Raw genomic sequence first — 10,904 nt, 5'->3', positions numbered from 1 at the left:
CAAATTTCATATTTCCTAGTACAGGTATTTAACCATCACACTTTTAGTACCTCATTTTTAGCTGAGCTGCTCCAATCAAATATTCTGACTATAAAGTTAATAATTCTATTTTGGTTTGTTATGCATCCTTGCGTCTCAATTGTAAACCAAGATAACAGCCCTTCCTGCTGAAGATCTCTAATACCCCTCCTTGAACTTTACAGGGGAACCTCGTCTTGTGCTCTTGTGTAATCTCACATTAACTTCCTGTGTTGGCTGGGATGCAGATGGCTGAAAAATTGATGATGAGCAACATATAGCTGCACTCTCCACACTAACTTTCTTCCCAGAGGGCCTGTAACACTAAACCCCATTAGACTTTTTCGAACTTGTTATACCATTTGCATTAGTCTGAACTTTCAGACAGCTGATTCCACTAGGTTTGCATGGTAAAAAGTTGATGAAGCATTGTTCTTGTATTTCTCCTCTTCCGAGGAACCCCCTGGAAGTCTAATGATCTGCCTACTTTTGCACCTCACAATCACCCTTACGTGGCTTAAAAAACCCTCAATATTGGCCATAGATCCTACCAAGGTTATCTGTGTGCAATAAGGACTTATTCAACACCTGTTTCTGAAATGTTCGCACAGATTTGCTACCCAACAACAATCTTCTCTGATAGAAGAATCTGTTGTAGAGGTCATACTACCAGGTGATCTTTCTAAAGTTAAAGATGATCTTATCTTTACTTCGAGCATGATCACTCCACAAAGTAACCATGACTTTAATATGTGCTGTCAAATTAATCATATCCATGATACTTGGTCCCAAAACACTAGTTTGCCAAGATCTTACATTGCCTTGACCGATGCACTTAAATAAATGCTATTAAATTATCAATATTTTGGACAGAAAGTGCCTAGTTCTACCTCCCTATTCTAATGAAGTAGAAGATAAAAAAAACATAACACCTCCCCAGATGATGTTTTTGAAATCTATTCTTAATGAAACCCCAAAACTAAAGTTCATTATTGAATTTATTGAATTGATGTGTTAGAAGATGAAGAATTCAAGCATCAGTCATTACCAAGTCTTGTCCAATATTTAATTTATGTGAGGTTCAGCAACAATTTTTCTGCCAAAATACTTGTCTTGGAAGATGTTCTTCAGTTCATAATCTGAATCATGGGGTCTCTTCAACCGTTCTGGATCTGCTTATAGTCAAATGAGCTATGTTTGCTCATTTTCATAGATTCTCTGTCTGGGCCATGTCTATCATCTTTAGCCACACCAACCAAATGATCCCCCGTTGTTCATCTCATCTGTTTGACAACAAGACATTGTTAGAAGACATTGTTAGATCTCACTACCACCACTGTGTGACTACTAAGGTACAGGGCCTATGAGCCTTGCAACAAATCTGTGTTGGTTTCTATGGTTCCTGGTACACAGTTTTCCCTTCTGTCATCCTCTGCACAGAACCAGTACAACCACCAGTGGCGGATCCAGCAAAATGTATTGGGGGGGGGTCCAAGCTACGCTTAGGATATACGGAGCGTAAATCGCAGAGAAGCTATGCGTAATCCGTATAATACGAATCGTCATGCGTTTGGGGGGGATGCCCCCCCCCCCCGATCCGCCACTGACAACCACCACTTATGTCATTGGCCTTTCTACTTTCTATTTAGCTGGAAGTTAGACCCACCACTCACTCAATGACACCCATAAATTAAAATGAACGGCTCCATCGGTATCCACTACAGGATTCAATCAGATCCAGAAACCCATTGATCAGTGACAGACCCATTTGCACGCTCTGTGACAGATTGTGGATATAATGTTTTTCTTCCCGTCTCCCCAGTTGGTAGCATTCAGTCCATTGCCAAGTGATCCAGTAAAAGTGACGTCAATTGAGGCCGAGGTCGCATTGTTTACGTGGGTACTATTGTTGGTTTCAACGCCAGTTACTTGTTTCAAAAAACATCAGGAATGTTGAGACCAGTGGTAGACCTGTAATTCCTGCACCCATCTGTCCAGCTAGATTAATTCGTACCATAAGATTTTTTTAAGGTTTACGGTCTCTGCAAGGCAATATATGATAGTTTTACTCATTATTTTGGTGTGTTTATACATTCTATTCAAATACAAGTAGTACACGATACACACCTGTGAATGAATGAATTAATGGATGGATGAACAAACGAATGAATAAACGAATGTATTATATATAACTATGAGAAGTGAAGTGAAACATCTTCTGGCCTGTATTCATTTACTGTAATTCGGTAGAGAGGTTCATAGTTTGATGGCTTTAAACTTGAAACTGTACTGATTTATAGTATAGGTTTTGAAAAATACTAGGTATTAGTATGGGAGATTGATATTGGGTTATTTAACTTTACTATTCCAAGACACGCTCTAATCATAATAATTTCAATTCTACTACATTGTGCATAACACGGAAATAACCTTACTGCATAGGACGGTTCTATAATAGCTGGTTGTCATTCTTACAGCACAAAATCAGATATGAGGCAATCCCGAACAACGAAATGTACATATGTTTTACATGTAGATGCAGTCTTGTTACGCTGTTCAGGAAAGTCTTAACAACTTTCCCAAAGGGTAGTTTCTTTCGACTGTTGTTTTCACTGGCTGTGGCTGCCAGGTGGTGAAAATGTTCAGAAGTTCGCTCCAAGTAATACTAAAGATAACCCACTGTCTGACGTGACTACGAACGGATATAAACATATCTGTCTCTTGGATATATGCCACACAAGATCAGGAAATACATAGAATGATGAGCTGCTTAGACAACAGTGGACTCGATCATCAACTATAAAGCTGAAACCCTTTGTGTCAGCAAAATTTGCAGGATAAAATGCAGGAAATAGCGTTTCAGAGAGTATATAAAATTTGTCCCCGAGTAAGATGGCGCTTTTGGCGCGAGGGATGGTGACCAGATCTTGCCCCATACACAATTTCGTGCCACCGCCTCTGAACATGCAATCCATGCCAATTCATGACCATTGACGTGAAACATGTTCTTTCTTGTACTCCCTCAGCTTTCACTGATAATGTTGACTTTTAGGAGTCAAGCAACACATCCTTGACACTGATAGTCAGTTTGTCAATCCTTTTTGTGGTAGTAGACTATCTGAGGGCAATGCCTGACAACCCAGAGCTGCTGATGTATATCATATTAATGATCGCCCACAGACCTACGCCAGCTCAATTCTTCATACTCAGTATATGCCCATTCTGAGGGACCTGCATCACCATAGCCCAGTCCCTTTACCAGAGTATGATCTGGTTATACCAGGGCCACTAGGTACTATCAAACTTGGTGTCGTCGAAATGAAACACATTCCTTTTATCTCCCTATGCATCAGTTTGTTGATTTCTTCTACCAAGCAGCTAATACTGATTAGAAGGCCCCATCTACAGCGGGAAACATAAAGTCAGATTGTTATCAACCTCATCTTGAGTACTGGCATCTAGCTGAGAAGATAATGCATACTTTGCTGTAATCTCTATATATTCATGTGAATGAAAGACGCTGAACGAAACTACAAAATACTAGTATGTAGTGTGTTCTACAACTCAAGCATGAACAATAACTTGAATAAATTTATTTTTACTTCAATCTCCATAAAAACGAAAGAACATTCCCAACTGTCTTAAGGACCTCTTCCTGGACCGTATCGGTTATCACAGGCTGGCACTGACTGTCACAGGACAGAGAGCCACAAACTCACACAAACAAATTACTTGCTTTTCTCTTTTGTACATGATCATAATAATAACTTTATTGTCAACCTATCTCCATTGAGATCTGGACTAACATACAATAAACATTAATGATACAGAAAAAATATATATAAAATACAAAAAAAAAGTATAACCGAAAAAGTAAAAAAGAAAAGTAAAAAAGTCTTTTACCAAGCAGTAAATAAATAGTTTACATATAAATGTAAGAATGCATTATATTTTCCGGACAGCTGGAAATTTCTGTATATTTTCTTTTCTCACAAGGAAGCATTTGTGAATGTATTTTGATATTTTGAGAATCAGTTTTTCATCTTTGTTATTTAGAAGAGTTTCTAATTTCTCTCTATTGGTATTGTTAGGCTGTATTTTTAATTTTTTGAATATATCGTTTCTTTCATTTATGTATAATTTACAGTTTAGAAGAAAGTGTATTTCATCCTCTACTTCATTAGTTTTACAAATGAGACATTTTCTGTTGGATATATCTATGTTGCTGTGTCTTCTTGTTTCTATCTGTAAAACGTGCGCACTGATTTTTAATTTTGTCATTGCAGCTCTATGTGATGGGTTTTTAACAACTTCTAAATATTTTTCAAAACTGTGTTTATAATATTGTCATCGTTGGCATCTAAATCAAGTAGATTGAAAATGTTTCTAAGACTGGTGACCCATGTCAAGTGACTTAAGTTTGTTTCCTGTAAATAGTTTTAGACATCAGTCATTTTACAATTTAATATTCACACCGTTATCGATTATAAATGTCTAACCACGTTCAATCATTGTTATGTGCAGGTATTTCTGTTGGACAATGTTCTGGTCTTGTGACTGTCAGGGTTATTGTAAAATTCAAGTTCAAAGGAACATCGATACCGTGAAAATAATGATGAGATATAGCATCTATCTGACTTGCATGCTCACTGGTTTCGCTGGTTTCATACTCTAACCCATATTTATCTCGTTCAGACAATATCTAAAAAATACAAATTAGTGTAAGTAATTGACTTGTAATGAACTAAAGGGCGGTGGTCGTCGCGCCGCGTCCTGTTCGATATGGGACTCATAGCGACGTATACAACGCGTGTAAACTACATCATTCGTTTACATAAAATTCGAACACGTGCTGCTCGACGACCTCTGCCTTTTAAACTGGAAAATGTCGCTTGTTTAATTTGTTTCAATCTTGTTACTGTCAGTTACCTACACACGTTCAGTCCCAACATAAACTGATGATGTAATAGACTTTCGAGGATTTTTTGTTTTACATTTGAATGATTAACGCATCGTAGAATGCAGATATGGGCATGACAAGCACACTTTTGAAAAGCTTGAAGTCTGGCGATTCCAATAATATATACTTTTCTGGGTAGCCTTTTGTAGCCATTTAGTCACAATTAGAAGATGAAAACAATTACCTTAATTTAAACAAGTTATTTATATTAACTAAACTTTATTAATATTTTACTCTATAAATCTTTGAAACTACTTACTCCGAACAGCTTTACACAGGCATGCAGTCATAGAAATAAAATGTACGTTTATATGTATTTGATTACAACCTATCGGTTTATGTATGAAACTAAGTTGTCGTTTTATAATATCGCCAACTTATCAAGGTTGAAACAAATATTTCACTACAATATCTTCATTGCAGATGAGTGTGTTACGGGATGCGAGTTTCAAGCGCGGTGGTCGTAGCGCAGCGCGTGTTCGAATTTCATGTAAATAAACAATGTATTTTACACGCGTTGTATCGGATACGTCGAACAGGACGCGGCACGACGACTGTCGCCCTTTCAGGCGAACACCTGAAAAATAACAGTGCGTTTTTCAGAACATGTCAACTTGAATTAGAACACGTTATGAAAGTTTAGTTACAGTACCCATAGTTGCCGCATCGCGTTGTGCTTGACATGGGTCCCATGTGACGTAATTCCTCATTTTTTTACGTAATAGAATCATCATAAGATTTATTTGTGTAATATTCTGGGCACTTCATCCACGCCATGTTTTAAAAACACTCCTCCAGCCCCCTGTTTTAAAACGGGTAATCCCGTAACTAGATACACATTGAAATGTTTACAGATTAAAGCATCAATGATCTATGGGGATGGGAAGAGACATCATAACGATCCCGACTTCCTACAGAGTCTGACTATCCACACAGTCATCTCCTCACTGATCACCATGTCGGAGTCAGCAGTCATCTCGGAGTCCCGCCGCCGCCGTATGCGATCCGCAACACCAGAATCATTTGCCGGGTTATCAATAGATTATATAGAATCTTTAGAGATTTTGTACCAAGCTGAGATTGAAGACGGAGACACGTCGACAGAAACAAGTACGACTTTATGGCAGGTATGAACGCATTGGCGGTTATCGTTGAATTATGTGCAATACCAAACTTAACTGTGTCTGCATGTACCGCAATTTATATAAAACATTTAACACGACTACCATCGGTCACCCCAACCCCCGTTTGTCGTCACTTTCCAATCTATCCTAAGACGTTTGTATGATTGAAAAGTATACTGATTTCCATTAATTTAGTTAACAACTGTAAAAACATTTAGTGACACTGAATCAGTTTGAGCACTGCCTCTCTACACATATTACTCACATATTTCTCCGTTTCAATCGATTGTGAACTAATAACGGATCATCGCAGGAATCCCTATCCGCGTCTCATTGAAAAAGGCGTCAATACATTTACGCAGCTTCACTCCAAATTGTTAAAATTTCACGAGAACATGTTGCATACAAGCTTGTCTAATTAATGCCAACTAAACAGTGAGTTTCCTGACTTTCAACTTGGGTGAACTTTAGTTTTGTTTGGAAAATTCCTGTCACTGTCACTGTTGATTGCTCTTAACAGTTCCAGTGCTGCATTACAATGATTAACTACTGTGTACGTGAACTTTTATTAACGATATATAGCAGGGTTACGATGACACTTGTATACACGTACCGCAATGGGTCAATACCAAATTGAAGTATTGACCTCGTAAACTTTTCATGGATGGCCCCGTTTGCAAACGTCAAATTATTAGACGTATGTATCATCCAATCTATTGTATGTATCCAAATTATTTTTAAAACGACATGGTTAAACTGAAATACTTACCCTCCCCGTAAAAATACATTGTACAATAAATCGCGCTCTCTTGTGGCCAAGCGAGTTTGTGACGTCATATTAACGTGTGTACATTTTGGTTAGAGATATTACGCTACACGTTTTGATAACACGAAAACGTTGTTATGACAGACAATATTGTAGTATTCGTTTGATGGAATATTCAAAACTCTAAAATGAAAGCGAATACTACTGTGTGCTACCAAACTTTTTATTTTATTTTATTGTAAATCGTACTATAATGTTTTCACCAGAATGTCTCTTAATGACCTATTTTCCGCTTTGTGCCTAGTTGCAATCGGTTGCTAGTCACCATATTCAACTGTCAGCTTGACCTGTGTTACGTGACTCAACTGGTGCGTGAAACGTGGTCGCGTGTGATCTCGCAGTTTGCGGAACATGGTTTGCAGTATCTTTTCCCCATTTACATTGCTCTGAAACGATGCCATGATCAATACATTTTTACGTTCTTTGTCATAAGTATTAACCTAACATTATTTTCACAATATAGCATAATGATATGAAACGTATACAAATGTACCACTATCCGGCATTCAAAGAAGTTCTCTGATATCGCATTCACGCATAGGGATTTACTAGAAATACTACGAAACACAATCTTTTGAAAATACAAGATTTTGTTTCCAGTAAAACGAGTACTCAACATTTTAGAAACATCATGGATCGTTAAAGGCCTGATCGAAGCGCCATTGCTAGAAATATAGAGGTCTGGCTATTCAAATTCAGAGTACTATTGGATGTCTGCTAAAATCATGCTAAGACACATTAATCTGAAATTTGTTATAACATCTATGTGTAATGTTTTTAAAAGTTTACGAAGCTCTTCGTGATTATGGTATTGTGGTTTGGCTGCCGGTTTTGAATTCTTCTAAACAGGAATTCGAAGTAGTCTTCACATACGCCATATTGCATTGGAACGTTTGTTTCCCAGGAGCGCTTTAACAGATCGACTGTATGTTTGGCATTTAGCACATATATAATAGCCACATCTTCTAATGAGAAAAATAATATAATTGTGATATAGGAGTTCAATGGTTTAACCACCATCACATTTGGGTCTCATAAGTGCTGTTGACGATAAACAACGGAGCCGAGCATGTTCGGTCTGAGGTTCGGTATACACTCAGCCCCTACACTTAAACTTTGTTATGAGTTTACACATTTTGCTATGCATACACTCTGGTTTCTTACCCCAACTCACCACGCCAATGGCCAAGTGGTATATTTTTCAGATTGCGTCGAATGTAACCTTGACATCGTGTGCAAGTCCAGTTTCAATTACTAGTAGATTTTTTGGCCGCCCGTGTATATTTTTAATGTTTTACGTTTGCTATATTTTTTGCAATGGTCCCAAATTTGGTTACATTGTGCTTAGAATATATGAATTTATCGGCGGATGGGCTTGTTACTATATGCGGGTCACGGCCCAATTAACGAGCATGTAGACCCCGTATATAGTAACGATTCCCTGTGTCGTTCATTAAGGGAGAACCAAGGACCTGGCAGTTTTACCAGAACAATATTCTACCTGCATTTCTGCGATTGGGTTTTGGTTTCCACTTATTCTGCATTAAGGTAGCGGGACTATTATTTGCATACTTGTTTTCATCTTCTAATTGTGACCAAATGACTACAAAGAGACCCAGGAAAGTATATACTTTTGGAATCGCCAGACTCCAAGCTTTTCAAATGTGCGTTTGCCATGTCCGTATCTGCATTCTACGGTGTATTACTTAATCAAAAGTATGATAAATGCAGGTAATGCTGGCGTCAATAACCAATCAGCTCGAACATTAATTCCGGACACTAGTTTGTATCCGTTTTTTTTTATATGAACGGAAACATCGTTGCATTACTATGAACATCGAATTATTATTGATTTGGTGACTACGCGGATTGGTCTTTTAAAACTAACGGTTATCTGCCTAAATATGCTAAATTATATTATAAAGACATGCATCTATAAACAGTTGTTCGTTGTCGGTTGGCTTAGTGTGACCCCGGCGGATCGCGTTTTTGTGAAGGGTTGGTGTTTTTGTCCGGATTTGTGAGGGTCTGGGGCGCGATTCGCAGCTTGTCTCTTATTTGGTTTTGTGCTGCATTCAGGGTGGCGGCCCCCATGTGGTAAATGCTGACTGTGGACAAAACCCAGTACTAGATTGAAGTGAAATTAACTTTTTGTTATTCCACCTTTAGCGGAGATATACGTGTAACAATACACAAGCGTTTCCATAAAATAAATTTGGAGACGTTTAATTAATATACAATTAGAATTTCCCAAGAACGCATTCCAATACGCGGTACGCAATAAGCGTACTGGTAAAGCTGTCCTGCTACATCCGGGAATTCTCATTAATATAAATGCCTATGAATACATCACGTGATCACGCTGTGAAAGCATGATTTTTTTCCTCAGTGTCGGGGAATTGTTCAGTAAGAATATATTTCTCAGTGTCGCAGAAATCTTGCAAACGTTATGTTAATTCCATTACATGTACATTGTATGGAATTTATGATAATAATGCCAACTTCAAAATGTTTAATTTGGATTTGTTCTTCGAAATAATTGTAAATGTTAACAGTGATTTGATGCTACTGTAATTGCAAAAATATGGCGTTTATCAAATAGATCTCCGAAATTCTGTTCCGGTTGTGCTAACCCGACAACAAGTTTCCAAAATTTACTATGAACTGGAGTTGTTTTTCAGTGTCAACAGAGCTTTTGGAACTTTGTCCACAAAATCTGAAACGCCCAGTTTTTGTGGAATATGTGTGCAATATGCGAACGTTTGTGAGGCACGTGGATTAATTTCTTGAAATTACAAATAACACCTTCTTATAAATCGCATTATCAGTGGTAGAACGTTTTGTGACGTCAGAATGGGTGAAGGCAATATTGATCAAATCGATGACGTTTTGGTTATGTAGTCGCCAGTCACCGATAATATAGTAAAATCTTAAACGTAATCTTTTTTGATGACAGATCAAAAAGGTATCGACGCTTTTAGCTACCTTCATATCACCACGGTTACTAACGAATTCTTCTATTAACCGTGGTATTGCCCATCACGTCAGAAGAGATGGGCACTAGAGGGCACGATTTATAGGAAAGGTGTGTCCATTGGGGATATGTATGTAGTTAACGCATTCTATTGTCATGTCTTGCCTCATAAATTATTCAAACTCACTAATGAGATCACAAATAATTGACCACCTTCTTGAGCGATGTATTTAGTTCTGTTTGTGCTATAATACTCAGAAATTGTCTCCAAATAAATGTATGTGGACTTGTGATCTGCCGATTCGACCGTGAACTGCGCTTCCTATCACAAATAGGTAAATCGAAATGCAAAATTTACCAGGATTTGAATGTATCTTTTGATTTTCATTACATTTTCATAATAAATAGCCAATAATGCAGAAAAAAAATATAAACGGTATCTTAATACAGTAGTCATTCTCAGATCCTAATATGGGAAGTCTCTTACTATAAATATACTTCTTTAATCCTGGGTGGAGGTAATTGAATGAATTTATAAATAGCATTTTGTATTTTTAAATAGGTGAATGGGTGCCATTACTTTATTATGGTATTTATGGTCTTCTGCACCATGTTACTTAATACACAGTGCTTATTTCGGGTTTCACTAATTATACGATTACGGGCAGATACACATCATTGAGTGCGTATGCACAACGCGTGACATCATTAAGCATCGTCCCGAGATGTGAAGTGTTGTTGATGAGTTTATCCGTAATTAAGTAAATCTTTACAGCGTCAAAATGATGGTAGGCATATTAAGCTTATGAACTTTTCAATTTTGAGAACGTTCAACTATTGCAAACTAAAATGCCGATCGGTTATTTGGTTCTCGGTATTTTGAATGCGTGTTACACTGTGATACTATATTAACAGGTAGTCGAGATGTCTTACATAACGGTGTCATTAAGATTGCTACTAATTATAGACCATGTGAGTGAGCACTGTGTTAACGAACACGCA

Source organism: Saccoglossus kowalevskii, chromosome 8, assembly GCF_978046115.1.
Source record: "Saccoglossus kowalevskii chromosome 8, keSacKowa6.1, whole genome shotgun sequence".
Classification (NCBI taxonomy): domain Eukaryota; kingdom Metazoa; phylum Hemichordata; class Enteropneusta; family Harrimaniidae; genus Saccoglossus; species Saccoglossus kowalevskii.
The sequence above is the reverse complement of the archived record's forward strand: the minus strand, read 5'-3'. Positions refer to the sequence as shown.